The sequence below is a fragment of the Schistocerca serialis genome, chromosome 3 (assembly GCF_023864345.2).
Source record: "Schistocerca serialis cubense isolate TAMUIC-IGC-003099 chromosome 3, iqSchSeri2.2, whole genome shotgun sequence".
NCBI lineage: Eukaryota > Metazoa > Arthropoda > Insecta > Orthoptera > Acrididae > Schistocerca > Schistocerca serialis.
In genome coordinates this window covers 125,376,515-125,392,980 of record NC_064640.1, presented here as the reverse complement: position 1 = coordinate 125,392,980, position 16,466 = coordinate 125,376,515, and positions in this window count along the sequence as shown.

The following is a 16,466-nucleotide window of genomic DNA, read 5'->3' as shown; positions in this document are numbered from 1 at the left end:
TAAGAGATAGAATGCTGCAAATTTCGGGGTGTACATTTTGATGAAAACTTTAACTGGAAGAAGCATATTACTGAGCTTTTCAAACAATTAAGTTCAACTACTTTTACTTTTTGTATAATTGTTATTGTTGGAAACAATCATATCAACCTCCTGAATTATTTTCCATATTTCCATTCATTAATGTTGTAAGGCATAATTTTCTAGGGTAACTCATCACTTAGAACGAAAGTATTGACTGCAGAAAAGCGAGCAGTAAGAATAATATGTGGTCTTCACCCACGGATATCATGTAGATACCTCTTCAAGGAGCTAGGCATTTTAACTGTGCCATCACAATACATATTTTCATTAACGAAATTTATGATAAATAAGCCATCACAATTTGAGAAGAACAGTGATGTACACACTGTCAACACTAGAGGGAAAAATGATCTTCATTACCTTTTGTTAAAGATGTCAGTGGCGCAGAGAGGTGTTCAGTATGCAGAAATAAAATTTTTTGTTCATTTACCCAATAACATAAAATGTCTGACAGGTGGCAAAGTAAGTTTTAAACCTAATTTAAATTCATTTCTCCTGGACAACTCCTTTTATTCCATTGACAAATTTGTATTTACATACTGGTAGCCATGAAAAAACTTTTTTTTAAATTGTTGTTGCATGAGTAAGAGTAAAATGATACTGTGTTCACTAATGTTTAACACTAATCATGTACCGGTATACATATCCTGTAAACTGACTCATTCAACATCATTTTAGTAAAGGAATCATTCAAATGTTTTATGGAACATGTAACTAATGAAATGAATAATAGAGGCAACGAAAGGTAAACAAGACTGAGGACATTGCCATCTTGCTTGTGTGCTTTCTGTGACACATCACCTAAATCTGTGACACATCTCCTAAATTATTTGTAAATTAGTTGATATTTTCAAAAATGAATTACTGTACTGGGGCCATTTTTCACAGCTGCAACATGTGGCTTCACTACTGCTTAAATAGGTAAAGACCCAGTCATCATCGAGCAAGGTGATGCTGAGCATTTTTTTTGGACTGCTGAGGCATGGTGCTTACAGATAGTGCTCACAATGGGCAAACCATCACAGGAGCAAACCACTGTAACCTTCTGAAGAGGTTCCGGGAGGGTCTCAAACCAAAGTATCATGAGAAGCTGTTCAAAGGAGTGTTCTTGCTCCACGACAATGTGCCAGCTCATTTTGCAAAGAGCACAATAAGATATTCTGCTTCTTCAGGCAATCAAGTTTTGCCATGTCTCCCATAGTCTTCTAACATGGCAGCCAGTGGCTCCTTCCTCTTTCCTTGGATGAAAAAACCACTCTGCGGCAGATATTTCCAGAATGCCACACAGGTGCTGAGGTGATTTTCTAGGTGAAACACTGCCTGAATGGCCACAATGCAGACTTCTACACCCAAGGTTTTGACTTAGGCTGAACTCATCCAGCAATGAGAAAAATGTATTGCCTTTAACAGTGAATAGGTAGAGAAGGTCTAACACCATCACCATGTTTTTATTGGTTCCAACTTGGTTCTATGATGTAATAGTTAAAATTTATTATGACTACCCCCCATATGTAAAATGGTCCTTGCTTTCAACCACCTCTCACATTTCAACAAATTATTAGTTGAAACAATGCTGGGAGTATTTGTCTACTATGACTGTGCATGATTGATTTAGTTTTAATGTTATTTATTTTATACCAGTCACAACTTTTATTTATTTCAAATGTATGTTTAGCTCTGATCATTGATTGTTAAGATTTGTGTATGTCAAATTTCATGGAAAATGTACAATATTAGTGATTTTGTTTCTAATATTTAATCTCTTATACATTTGGCTTTATAGTACATCGACAGAGCCTGCAGATTAGAAACAGAGTTTCAGATGTATCATTCATAAACATTCATAAATAAAGTGTATTTTAGAATAGCTCATCACTCCAAGTCAAAGTTTTCTGAGTCTAAAATCATATAATACAAATTATTTGTGGTGTGAATTCAAGAATATCCTGCAGAGGTCTGCTCAAGAACTGGATGCACTAGCTACAGCTTCTCAGTAAATTCATTTGTAAATTAAATTTTGTCATAAGTAATATATCTGTATTTCAAACCATCAGCTCTGTTAATGGAATCAATGCTTTGAATAAAAATGATCTACACATATGACTTAAGAATCCCTTACTTTGGTCCAGAGAGGTGCCCATTATTCAGATATATATATTATCAATAATTTGCCAACAACCATAGAAAAGTACAGTTGAAGAGGAGCCTACAGTTTTTATCAGTGGCCAAGCACAAAATTGATGAGCAAACCTCCAACATCATGGAACGTGTCGGTATAAAAGTAAAAACATATAAAATAAAATGTTTATGAACCCAAAAAAAGACAAGCCATAAGTTTGTGTAAACACAGTCAACAATATAACACAGGAATCAGCTTAATTTTTTGAGGAACTCCTCGATAGAACAGAATGCGTGACCCATGATGGAACTCTTCAGTTTCGATTTGAAAGTGCATGTCACAGATAACTGCTAAGATCTTTGATTTCTTGGTGTAGCTCACTGAAAATGAATGCAGCAGTACACTGCACACCTTTCTGCACAAAAGTCAAGGAAGTGTGATCCAAACGCAGATTGCCTAGTATTAACTGAGTGAAAGATGCTATTTTTTCGGAATAAGCTGATACTGTTAACAAGAAATAACATTAAAGAATATATGTACTAAGAGGCCACTGTCAGAATTCCTGGACTAATGAACAATGATTGACAAGTGGTTCGCGAACTAACATTACTTATTGCCCAAACTGCCCATTTGTGAGCCAAAAATATCCTTTGAGAATGGGAAGAGTTACCCCAAAATATGATACCATATGTCATAAGTGAATGAAAATAAGCAAAGCCGGCTAATTTTCATGTCGAACGATCACTTACTTCTGATACCGTTCAAACAGTAAAAATGGCAGCATTAAGTCTTTGTACAAGATTCTGAATGTGGGCTTTCCACGACAGTTAACTATCTATATGAACACCTAGAAATTTGAACTGTTTAGTTTCACTAATCAATGCCCACTCTGTGAAATTAAAATGTTGGGTTTTGTTGAATTGTGTGTTAGAAACTGTAGAAGCTGAGTCTTACTATGATTTAGTGTTAGTTTAAGTGTTTTAGTGTTAGTTTAAGTGATGAACTTCCATCATGAACCTCACTATTTGAACCAGTGCCATTGTTGCACACAACATCCTTTACTACCAAGCTAGTGTCATCAGAAAACTGAAATATTTTATATTACCTGCAATACTAGAGGTTACATCATTTATATAAATAAGGAATGGGGGTGTGCCCACCACTGATCCCTCGTGCACATCCCCCCCCCCCAGCCCCCCCTCCCGCCCCCCATTTCACCATGCCCCACTCAGACTCCACATCATATCCATTCTCAGCACTGTGGATAATGACCTTTTGCTGTCTGTTGTTGAAGTAAGATGTGAAACAACTGTGAGCTACTCCCCATATTCCATAATGGTCCAACTTCTGGAGCAATATTTTGTGATCAACACAATAAAACGCCTTAGCTAAATAAAAAAAGATGCCTAGCATTCAAAACCTTTTGTTTAATCCACCCAGTATCTCACAGAGAAAAGAGAATCTAATATTTTCAGTTGCTAAACCACTTCTAAAACCGAACTGTACGTTCAACAGCAAATTATGTGAAATAAAATGATCAGTTATCCTTATATACACAGCCTTTTCAATAACTTTAGCAAACACTGATGGCATAGAAATAGGTCTAACATTGTCTACATTGTCCCTTTCTCCCTTTTTATAAAGTGGCTCTACTACTGAGTTTTTTAATCGTTTAGGAAACTGACCCTTCTTAAAGGAAAAATTACAACTATGGTTAAGTACAGGGCTAACGTGTACAGCACAGTACTTAAATATTCTGCTAAGCACTCCATCATATCCATGAGAGTCATTGGTCTTCAGTGATTTAATTATTGACTCAATCTCCCCTTGTCTGTATCACAGGAATGTTTTGGACATCAATCTTGGAAAAGCGTTTTCGAAGAGAGTTATATGATTCTCTGTAGAAACTAAGTTTTGATTTAATCCACCAGTTATGCTAAGAAAGTGATTGTAAAGTGCTGCACATATATCTGAGATATCAGTAACAGAAATATTTTTACTATGAACTGACTTTATATTGTCAACCTTGTGCTGCTGACAATACACTTCCTTCATGATTGACCATATGGTTTTAATTTCATCCTGTGAATTAGCTATTCTACTTGAATCCCACATACTCTTTGCCTTCCTAATAATATTTTTAAGCACCTTACCATACTGTTTTTAGTGAACAATTGAAGCTTGATTGTGAATACTTCTAACATTTGATGTAAGTCCCACTTTGTTATACTTGATATCCTTACCCCACTAGTCAGTTACCCAGGCTGCCTTTTACTGCTAGTACCCAGTTAAGAATGTTCTACTGGAATATGAGTGCTGCACATCTTCAGTACAGTAATACGATCAATGTAAGTATACATTGTAGATGGTTTTATTTCGATGATACCTGACTACAATCGCCCAGGAATTATCTTATGCACTTAAATAAGTATATTTTTAAACATTACTAATAAAAAAGCACTCCATCTTTAGACCACGAGTGGCCTACCGGGACCATCCAACCGCCGTGTCATCCACAGTGGAGGATGCGGATAGGAGGGGCGTGGGGTCAGCACACCGCTCTCCCACTCATTATGATGGTATTCTTGACCGAAGCCACTACTATTCGGTTGAGTAGCTCTTCAATTGGCATCATGAAGCTGAGTGCACCCGGAAAAATGGCAACAGTGCATGGTGGCCTGGATGGTCACCCATCCAGGAGCCGACCACACCCGACAGCACTTAACTTCGGTGATCTCACGGGAACTGGTGTAACCACTGTGCCAAGGCCGTTGCCAAACATTACTAATCTTTTGTATAATTTTTAAATGAAAGTTGTTTAAAGTTTTTTACTTATTCCACATCCTTCAGGACAATTTTCCTTAGGATCTTATAAGGAAGGGTATTCATGCTTTTCTAAGTATGTACCATGTATTTTTATTTTTTCTGACTTGTTCCTCATTGTTACGGATATCCTCACCATCTAATCTAACCAAACCTTTTAGTTTTAAGAACTAATACGGGTGTCAATTTAAGTGTAATGAAATCTTCAACATGTAATTACCACAGAGGTCTATCTTCATTGTGGAGTAACTAACGTGTCATGCAGTAGTTACATACTGGTCCTAAGTAAACGCAGTCCTTATCTATGGAGTTCACTTTTTGGGATTTGAACTCACAATTTTCAAGTTACACAGAAGGGTCACAAGCAATAAGCAGAAACAATACTCAGTCTCATTGTAAAGTGATCGGATCTGTAGTGTAGCCTGAGGTATAGGTTAGGTTGTAATATAACAGATTGCTTGTGAGTTTTTGAAATCAATTAAAGTGAATAAAAAATCTTACTTGTGATGTTATTTTGATGTCCAAGTTGGGCTGAACAGTGCCAATTTGCTTGTGTGTCGGCAAACCCATTGGATGTGATACCGCAAAAATAACTAAAATTCATGTTAAGGTGCATATTTTACATGTGCTGTGAGTGGTTTATGTCTGCCAGTATGTTGGTGTATGGATCAAAGCAAACTTTCCTGTTCAGCCATACAAATTTAGGTTGCTATAGTTCCTCAATCAATACCTTCACTGCACAGTAGGAATGTTAATTTTACCGATGACAGTGGCATTAAAGCAAATTTACTAAACATAGTTTTCTGAAATTCCATCACCAAAAGGGTGTAAATATTTCAGAAAAATAGCTGCCAACATATGTACCATAAAATGAGATGAATCCACACAGATGGTTTGAAGCTGACCATTTACCTATTTTTCAACATTTGGATGTCTGAGGACAGCGTCTTAACAAGAACACCACAGCTATCTTGTAAATTCTTGACTGATTTGCCTACAAGAATGGCGTGTTGGAGCACGTGGTACCAACAAAAGACTCTGTCAGTAGATGTGTAATTCATGTGCAGCACTTATGAAGTAAATATATCAGTACAAAAACTTATGCTGTTTTCAGGTACTTCTGGTGTGTAATTGGTAAGTTGTAATATTTTTACTTGCATATGAACATCTTGAGTGCTATTGTTTCATATTTTTTTCATTGTTAATACCACTTAAACACCATGCATGCCTAATTACAAAATTGCTGTTCTGTAGGGTGAATTTGTGGTCTTCAGACCAACTTGGAATCCAACTGCAACCTAGCATTTCTTCTAAATGCTATGAAGGCTGTCAAATTAGAAAACTTAAGAATTCACAAAGTTTCAGAACAATATGCAGTTCCTTATAAAATGTTAAATTGAAATATCAAGAAGAGATATGAATACAAAATGGGTGGCCAAACAGCATTAACCAATAGAGAGACAAAAAAGCTGGTCAAAGGAATATTCTGTTGTGCAAAATGGAGTTTTGATTTGAGGAGTAATGATGTTATGTAAATTGTTCAGGGGTCACTTAATTGACCAGGGTGGACTAAAAAAAGTTTTCGTGACGAATCAACCTTGTTGCTGATGGTAACATGTTTTTCAAAAAGAAACAAGGAATGAACAGTTAGAGTAAGTGAAAATGTAAAGAGCGGCAAGGGCAGCACCTACATGAGAAACAGTGACTGATTATTTTAAGAACTTTGAAATGTCCTTGAATGGTGTTCCTCCCTCCAACATTATAAAATATGAGAAGACCAACTTTTTTTATGATCCTGGAAAAGTGAAAGTAATAATGAAATGGGGTACAAGACAGCCAGAAAGGATTGTGGATAGTTCTAAGAGAAGTATCAGTGTAATGATAGCAGTGGTTGCAGATGGCGCAGTCCTCCCATCGTACACGGTTCGGGGTGCGAAACATCTCTGCAGTACTTGAAGTAAAGGAGCTTTATCTGGTGCAGACTATAACAGGAATCAGAGTGGTTGGCTTGACCTAACAATGTTCGAATTGTGGTTTATTCTAATTGTTTTGCTTTATGTCTGGCATTTAGAGGAACCAGAAGTGGTGACAGGTGATAATCTCTGGAGTTATCTATCACTTGATATGATTAAACTGTGCAAGGAGCATGACATTCAATTTGCGCTTCTGCCACCTAACTCTGCTCATTTGTATCAGTCACTTAATGTGGCCTTTGTTTTAGACCCCTAAAACTTGTCCGGAGAAATATGCTAGATGAGTGGAAAAGGATGAATGGAGGGGTGTTAGAAAAATCTGAATTTCCTAGGTTGCTGAAGGGAGACTTTGGTAAGACAGTCATCACTTATAAATTTTATGTTATATCTGGTTTTTTAAATGCAGGAATTTTCCCTTTCTGCCCCAATAAAGTCATTTCACAGTTTCCAGAAGAAACACACACACATGACATGAGCTCACAAGAAGTTACTCGTACAGGAGCCTTCAAAATGCAATTGAAACAACTTCACTCTAATGAAATGAAAGAAATGCCACACCAAGCAAAGCACTTAGTGTTACATTGTTGTCAGGGACTTCAGTGAAAGCTATAGTGTCAGTGCTGAAAGCAGGGAATCCCTCTCTTGTGATTCTGATTCTGCCTCCAGAACATTTAACAGTGATGTAGAACAGCAAGAGTTAAATGGAAATGAAGAAATGGACAAGAAGGAGGACGAAGGTGGCCAAGAATTCAATAAAAATAATTTTGCCATAGTGAATTTTCCTACAAGAAGGATGGTCAGGTTTTTTATTGATAAAAATGATAAGATCTCTAATGACACATTCAAAATGACATTTCTGAGATGGTCTTTTAACTTTGTCTTTTTGGAAACGGTAGATGAAACTGATGTAGGAAGAGCCCAATTATTGAAAGATTTGTGCCATAACATAGAAGTCAAGGTAAATATGCAACAGATCCACCAAAGAGATTGCCTACACTACACTTGTCCTTTTCTTACAGCAGATCTTTCCATGAAATTTCAAACACCAACTTTCTCCACTGAAAACCAAAATATTTTGTTGATGCCCACATACATAGGGAGAAATGATCATCATAATAAAATAAGAGAAATAAGGGCTCACATGAAAATATTTTGTGTGTTCATTTTTCCCATGCACTTTCAAGAGGGAAGCAGTAGAGAAATACTCTGAAAGTGGTTCAATGAACCCTCTGCCAGGATCTTCAGTGTGAATCACAGAATAGTCAGGTAAATGTAGATGTAGATTCATTTCAGGTGAATACAGAAGTAGTTACTTCGAAGGTCATACTTGCCCAATATGACCTGGTACTCCATCTATAATGACCTCACACTAATAGTATGTTAAATCTTAATCCTTCTTCCTTCTTGTTAATGATAACTAGCAGCTCTATGGGAGGTCTTGTTACAAGATCCAAACTTAACTTTTATTTGCCAGCAAAAAACAAAGAAAAAACTCAAAGCAGCATGTTCACCATATATTTAGAATGGACATAAACCATGTCCCGTAAGTAATACATACTATACAGGCATGGATTATTTAAACAGAGTAGGGGCTGGTAAAAATATAACATAAAAGACCCATGTCACTCAAGAATACAGTTTCATAGTACAATGTGGTGCACTGAACATCTAACAAGCCATTTACTATTTACTGTGACTCAAGTTTTCTATTTTCTTTCTTTTTTTTCCTTTCTGAAGTTTCCTCTTTGTCCAGTACTCCTTCATATGGACACTGTGCTGTTGCATCTATTCATCTGTCAGGCTCTTCCAGTCTTCTTAGTTCTTTTGACTTGAAATCTTTCCAAATTTTGAATCATGGTCCAAAATGTATTTCTATTTAACATCTGAACTTCCTGAATGTTGAACCTTTCCAGATCTTTATGAGCTTCCTTAATCCATGTTGTTGTTGTTGTCTTCTTTTTCCACAGGTAGTCGAATATCCTTTTTGTTAGTCTGGTTTTGTCCATTCTGTACAGGTGTCCTCGAAATGATAACCTCCTCTTTTCATGATCTCCAAGATTTTCTCCATCTTTTTGTAGATTTTATTGGTGCTCCGAAGCTTCCAGCCAGTTTCAACCAGGGCTGGATCCATGATTTTCCAAAATATTCTTCTTTCTAATATCTCCAGCTTTTCCAACTTGTAATTAATGAGAGGCATTCCCTGACATACACACACTTTGTTTTTATCACTGCATGACTCAGTTTTACAGCTATACAAATCAAAAAGCATGATACAGCCATTACCCTGTTGTCAGACGATACTGAACGTGTGTGTGTGTGTGTGTGTGTGTGTGTGTGTGTGTGTGTGTGTGTGTGTGTGTGTGTGTGTGCGCGTGTGTGTATAAGGTCAGATTATCAGAGGAACACACATATTGCCCCATAACATCATGATACAGTGCACTACAACTTTAATTTTCAACTGGAAATACAGTCTGCAATATTGTTTGGTGATAAAACAGTAACAAAATGAAAAGAAAATGTCAACACATTAAAAAAAATCTTACACAAAAGTACAACAGACAGTACTGACTCTACTATAAAATATGTCTGTATTGTACAGTAAGATATTGCTACTGTGAGTGAAATTTTAAAAACTTACATGCCTTAATTCAGTACTGCATTGACACAACTGATTTGCATTTAACTGTTTAAAACATGAGAAATCACATGATGAAATATGTTCTGTTCTTAAGCAGGACAAAAATGTATGGAATGTTCTTTTGCTTAGCAAGTGACAACCTTGATTTTGCCCCAATGTTCCACCATTTCCTAATCCACAAAATATTTATGGGGGTAGACATAGAGCATTGTTCGATGTACTGAAGGCTACATCAAATGTATTTTTAGCATCTATATGTGGTACCTGAGCCAGAGGTTGATTCTCTTCATTGTCATCATCTTTCTCATTCTCATCAGTTGTTCGAGTTACCGTGTCAATGATTTGGTCGTCAGTTAATTCTCCTTCCGTCATGCAGTCAATGTCAGCTGTACTGATCCACTTATGTATGTCACTGGGCTTGCCATCTGGTTATAAGGTTTGCGAATCCATAAAAATCACTGGAGTGTTTGTGTCTTAACTTCCATCACTTGTTGCAATGGCTGTTTCATCTTGATTCTTTTCACTCATTTCTTTTGATGTTTCACCTTCATTTTTGGCCACAGTTTGTGCCATGCTTTTTCGAGCATTGATGCTGAAACTTCTTCTCAAGCTTTATCAGTTGTTTGGATTTATATTTATTGGTTTGATTAGTTGAAATAATCTGCTGCCATCTTGTGTCCTCTAAAATTGATCCAATGTATTTTCAACAATATTGCCTTTTCAGGCACTCAGTGATCCCCTGACCCATGGTTTGGACTGGCAGGAAGAAATAAAATTTTTGTTCCACCATTTTCAATTTTGTCTTCAGATGGCTGATATGTCACATTGTCAAGTATCAATATGGCACATTTATGGACCTTTTTTTCAGGGCTAATATGGTGATAAAACCATTCCTTGAAGAGGCTGCATTCCATCCACGTTGACTTCTGGTTATGTTAGTATACAGGTAGTGATGCCGTATTAATGTATTGGAATTCTCTAAGCTTTTTGCCTTTCCAATCACAGAGAATGGTATCTTGTGGCTGCCATTAGCATTACTGCAGAGAGAAATAGTTACTCTACCTTGGCAAGTTTTGACATGTTACAGACTCATTTTGTGCAGCAAGAGTTCTTGTAGGGAGCACTTTGTAGTTTAAGCCAGACTCATCAGTGTTATACACTTGACCAGGGGTCAGCTTAAGCTCTTTTAACTAAGCTTTTAAATTTTGGAACAAATTCAATGGCACTGTTTCATTAGCAGACAGTTTCCCACCAAAAATAATTACATTTTGAATGCCATTTTTTCCACCATTGTAGCCATCCTTCTCTCAATGTAAACTTATCATTTTGGTTGTCTCCATCTAATTTTTTTTATACAGAAGCAGTACCATTTCTTTTATGATTGGTCCAGACAACAGAGTTCCTTTTCTTTTCTTCTCTTCTGTTCAGACCAAGCCCACAAAGAATTTCACTTTTAGGCTTCTTCAAAGTCTTGCATATTTTCAGTCATTTCTCATTGTCCGTTGCCATATTATGACTTTCAAGGGTTTTCCTATTTTTCTCTAGTCTTAAACACTTGTTAGCCCAATCCTTATTTCACTTGCAATGTCTCAAAGAGACTCATCTAACCTTCCAAGCACTTTCAATTTCTCCACAAAAGAGTGTCATATGTTTACCTTTAGGTGATATTATTATTTAATTTTACACACTCTAATATGTAAGAAGAACACTGTTATGAATTAATAAAACAAATATGTGCACAATAACACTTACTGATTGAGTAAGAAACAAGTTATTTGGTACTAAAACTTATCAAACTATCACACTTATCAACAGTCAACTGCCTAGTGATCCATATCACAGATGATGAGTCATCGACAAGTCCTAACAAACACCAGAAATGGGATGGTTGGACAGGACTAAGTGGGGAGACTGACCATCTGAGGTTGGATTAGCATGTTTCTGCTGTACTTCTACAAGTAATTAGTGAGGAAAACATTGGAACAAACAAAAAGTGTTCTAGGATCAAAGAACATAAAACTCTGTGTCCATTCTAAAATCAAGAGTGTCAAAGTCGAAGATACCTCATGTGACTTACTTAGCACATGTGCTCTGCTGATTGGGCAAGCATATGCAAGTTTTCCATTGTTATTTGCTCTTATTTTGTTCTCTAAATAGATACAGTGTTCACTAGACTCCTTGCAGCTATTGTCTAGGATCTTTGCTTTCTTACTGTCTTTAAAAAAAAAGGAAAAAAATCAACCAGCAGTACAGATTATTAATCCTGGGTCCTTTTAAAACTCTTAACACTCTCCTTGCACGAGCAAGACCGCTCACAGAACCTCTGGTATCGCGCGCCGCAGAATTTGAATCCCGGCCAGATGTCATGGACGTGAAGACCCCTAGAGGTCTTTGCACCATCGCGCCGTAAGCTGTGGCGGCACGCGCCTCCTGGCCCGCATTTATTGTGAGAGTGCCACAGTGGAACACGTGGTTCCAGTGGCCAATAGCGGCGTCCCCGATAGAGTACTTAAGCGCCTGCCTCTCGCTCAGCCAGCCAGTCTAACCTTGCGTACGTCTCTGGACACATCGCCTCGCCTTAGACAGCTTATTTACTTTCTTGTTCTGTGTACGAGTGGACGTGGTTGTTAGGTTTCCTTGTTACTCCATTGTTTCAATCTTGTTGTTGTTCGTTCTGTCCTTCATTGGTCGTGCCTGTCCTCTCCCGTTTTGTCGTTGTTCACAGGCCGCTCCGCGGGTCCCACCACGTTTTCCAACACTTCAACCCCGCAACCGTTCCGGTCGCCATTACAACAGAACCTATTGGTGCTAGATTGTCTGAACTTAGCAAGATTGCTGGTGGAGACACGCACATCCGTCATATCTCACTGTAGTTACCTGAAATACACTGTACTGCGTCTCTCAGATGATGGTGCCCCTCTGCACAGTAGAAGCACTGTTTGTGGAGTTGCCAGACTTAGTATCTGGATAAATAGTTGTAATGGTGTAGAGTGATGTGAAGTCTGACAGAATTTAGTAGTTGAAATAGAGTGTGTGTTTTTTGAAGGGGTGCAATTTTTAATTTTAGCCATTTCCTTTGTGGTAGTTTACAAAACACATTTACACAATCCATTATTATCCATCAACACTGTATGCAGATTACAACTATCTTACATTCGTGTTTCATGCAACACATCTAACAAAGTCTAAAGAGTGCTACAGTTAGCTGGTAAGGCATATTCTAATGTGGTCAGTGGGATTTACACCAAACACCCAACCGCTCACCTCCACTATCCCTTGCTCTCTGTCCCCCAGTTTATTTTGTTTCTGTTCTCTCACAATCCAGTAGCAACATATTGCCCAACATTGCATACCTTAGGTATCACTCATAGAGTATTACCAATTAACATAATGAAACTTCCTGGATGATTAAAATTGTGTGCTAGATCGAGACTCGAACTCAGGACCTTCTGCCATTTGCGTGTAAATTTTCTACTGACCCAGCTACCCAGGCATAACTCACATCCTGTCCCCACAGCTTTACTTCCACCAGTACCTCGTCTCCTACCTCCCAAACTTCACAGAAGCTCTCATGCGAAACTTGTAGAGCTAGCACTTCTGGAAGAAAGGATATTGTGGAGACATGACTTGAACACAGCCTGGGGCATGTTTCCAGAACGAAATTTTCACTCTGCAGCAGAGTGTGTGCTGATATGAAACTTCCTGGCACTTTCCCGTGAAAGGCAAAAGGTCCTGAGTTTGAGTCTTGGTCTAGCACACTGTTTTAATCTGTGAGGAAGTTTCACATCAGCACACACTCTGCTGCAGACTGAAAATTTCCTTCTAGAAACATCCCCCAGGCTGTGGCTAAGCCATTTCTCCACACTATCCTTTCCTCCAGGAGTGCCAGTTCTGTAAGTTTCACAGGAGAGCTTCTGTGAAGTTTGGAAGGAAAGAGACAAGGTACTGCTGGAAGTAAAGCTGTGAGGACGGGTCCTGAGTCATGGTTGTGTAGCTCATTTGGTAGAGCTCTTGCCTGTGAAAGGCAAAAGGTTGGAGTTCGAGCCTCGGTCTGGATGATCTGCACACATTGTAGATTGAAAATCTCATTCTGATTAAGATAATCATTATACTCTCACTCTCTCTCTCTCTCTCTCTCTCTCTCTCTCTCTCTGGCTGGTAATCCCAAACCGTTTTTCAGTTAAGAAAGGCACATGTTCTACAAATTTCATTGTTATATAAAACAAAACAAAAGTGACTGATTGGAAGACATGGGTGAAATTTTTCTGATGTACAGTAATAACTGGTTGCTTGTATCCATTTAACAAACCACTTTCAGGTAGTGGACAGCTTTGATTCCATTGATGCACATTCTCTTGTTGATTACGAGAGAGTGTTGCAAAACCTCCAAGCAAAGAAGAAGGATCAGACTGCAGCATTTTTTTTCCCAACATCGGTTGTGACATTAGAAACATCTGGTTTGGTGTTTGATGGGTTTCTTTACATTTTCGCTGAGGTGACAAATGTCGTGGAATAGCGACATATACAAATGCTGGTAGTATCGTGTTCACAAGGTATAAAATCAAGCCACATGATGGGAATTAACAGACTTTGAATGGTGAATGGTAGTTAGAGTTACAAGTATAGGACATTCCATTTTGTAAATCATTGAGGAATTCAGTTTCTGACATTCACAGTGGCAAGAGTGTGACAAGAATGCCAAATTCCAGGCATTACCTCTCATCATGGACACCACAGTGGCCAGCATCCTTCATTTAATGACTGAGGGCAAAGTGTTTGCGTAGAGTTGTCACTGCTAACAGACAAGCAACAATGTGTGAAATAACTACATAAATCAATGTGGGATGTATGACGAATGTATCCATTTGTATAGGGTAGCAAAATTTGGTGTTAGTGGGCTATGGCAGGCAACAACTGACAAGCGTTTTCGCTACAAGCACATCACCTGCAGTGTCTCTCCTGGGCTCATGACCATATAGCTTGGACCCTAGATGACTGGAAAACTGTGGCCTGGTCACATGGTAGTGTTCAAGAATGGCACATATGCAGCCAAGGATCCAAATTGTCAACAAGTCAATGTGGAAGGTGGTGATGGCTCCATAATGGTGTGGACTGTGTTTACATGGAAAGGACTGGGTCCTCTGGTCCAACTGAACCAATCATTGACTGTAAATGGTTATGTTCGGCTACTTGGAGACCGTTTGCAATCATTCATGTACTTCCACATTCCCAAAGAACATTGGAATTTTTATGGATGTAAATGTGGCATGTCACCAGGCCACATTTGTTTGTGATTGGTTTGAAGAACATTCTGGACAATTTGAGTGAATGGTTTGGTCACCCAGATTGCATGAGACATAATCAGGAGGTCAGTTTGTGCACAAAATCCTGCACTGGCAACACTTTCGCAATTATGAATGGCTACAAGGCAGCATGGTTCAGTATTCCTGCAGGGGACTTCCAAAGACTTGTGTCCAGGCCACGTTGATCTGCTGCACTACACCAGGCAAAAGGAGGTCCGACACAGTATTAGGAGGTATCCCATGACTTTTGTCACCTCTGTGTATTTATGTACTTAATTCTGAGTCCAGTGTCTTAAACAGTTCTCCATCTTGTTTGTTACCTAAACTGTAGTAATCTGTCATGTTTTGTTGGTTTTGTCCAAACGAGAGGAGGGAATGTAATTGTGTGTCTAGGTGAGATCTGTTTCATAGTTTACATTTTCTCCCAAAAAGAATAAAGAATATAAATTTCAAACTGTTTTCTCTTCAACAGAAATTAAACTAAACACACAGTAGACAAATATGGAAAATTTATTGTTCAATGAGTAGGTTCACCTGCCAAATGTTCATTCCACTTGCAGTAATAAAATAGTTCAAAAATGGACTATAAACCACCAGATTACGGATACAGGTATTGTAGCATTTTGTACACTAAAAGTCCCATTGACCATACTCAGTGGGATATCAGGTTATCTGTCCAATGGTACAACAGACATAATGCAAGCATAGGTATTTCATCACAGAGCTTTTACAGCAATTACGTGTGCCCAGGTGCAGTGTTTAAGATATTAATGGTAAATAGAAACATTAAAAAAAACTATACTCAGTCATAGGTCCAGTAGGTCTAACAAATTAACTAAGGAAGATTGCCAGACTCTGAAGTGTGCTACACAACTAAACTATCATATAACACTGATAGCCACTGTAAAGTGCAATTACAGTTCAGAGGGCAGTGAAAGAATGATCTGTTCAGAGATCATATGACTGTTTTCATTTTGGTGTTGCTGCTCAGATCCTACTGGTTACTAGAATAAGAGTAATTAAATAAAGTAGTTTAAAAAATTACATTATTCATCTGAGGAACATAGGAACTAGTTTTTATAAGAGTGTGGGTCACAGTGTTTGATGTTGAAGTCACATGAATGTGTGACCAGGCAGATGTCTGGCACACAATATTTATCAGGGTATATGATGTGAGTACAGTGAAATTTGGTGTACCTGGTGTGAGTGTCTGTGACTGTTTCATGGTTTGAACTTAGATCAAAACTTTGGGCCGGTGGCACAATTAAAATGGTTTGGGCAATAGCAAATTTCATACATTTTGGAATCTGTACTATTCTGTGTCAGCATGACAACTCGGTGTATGAGTCAATCGCCACTGCATCGTGATTCAACAATAACAACTCACCTGCTTAAAATGCTGACTTTTAACCATCTAACCACAATTATTCCTCATACTGCACAGGGAAGGAAAAGTATTTTGCTTTCATTGTATTGGAAAGTAGTGTAATGCCTCCTCCATAAGTTAAATACTGTAATGGCCATGAAAA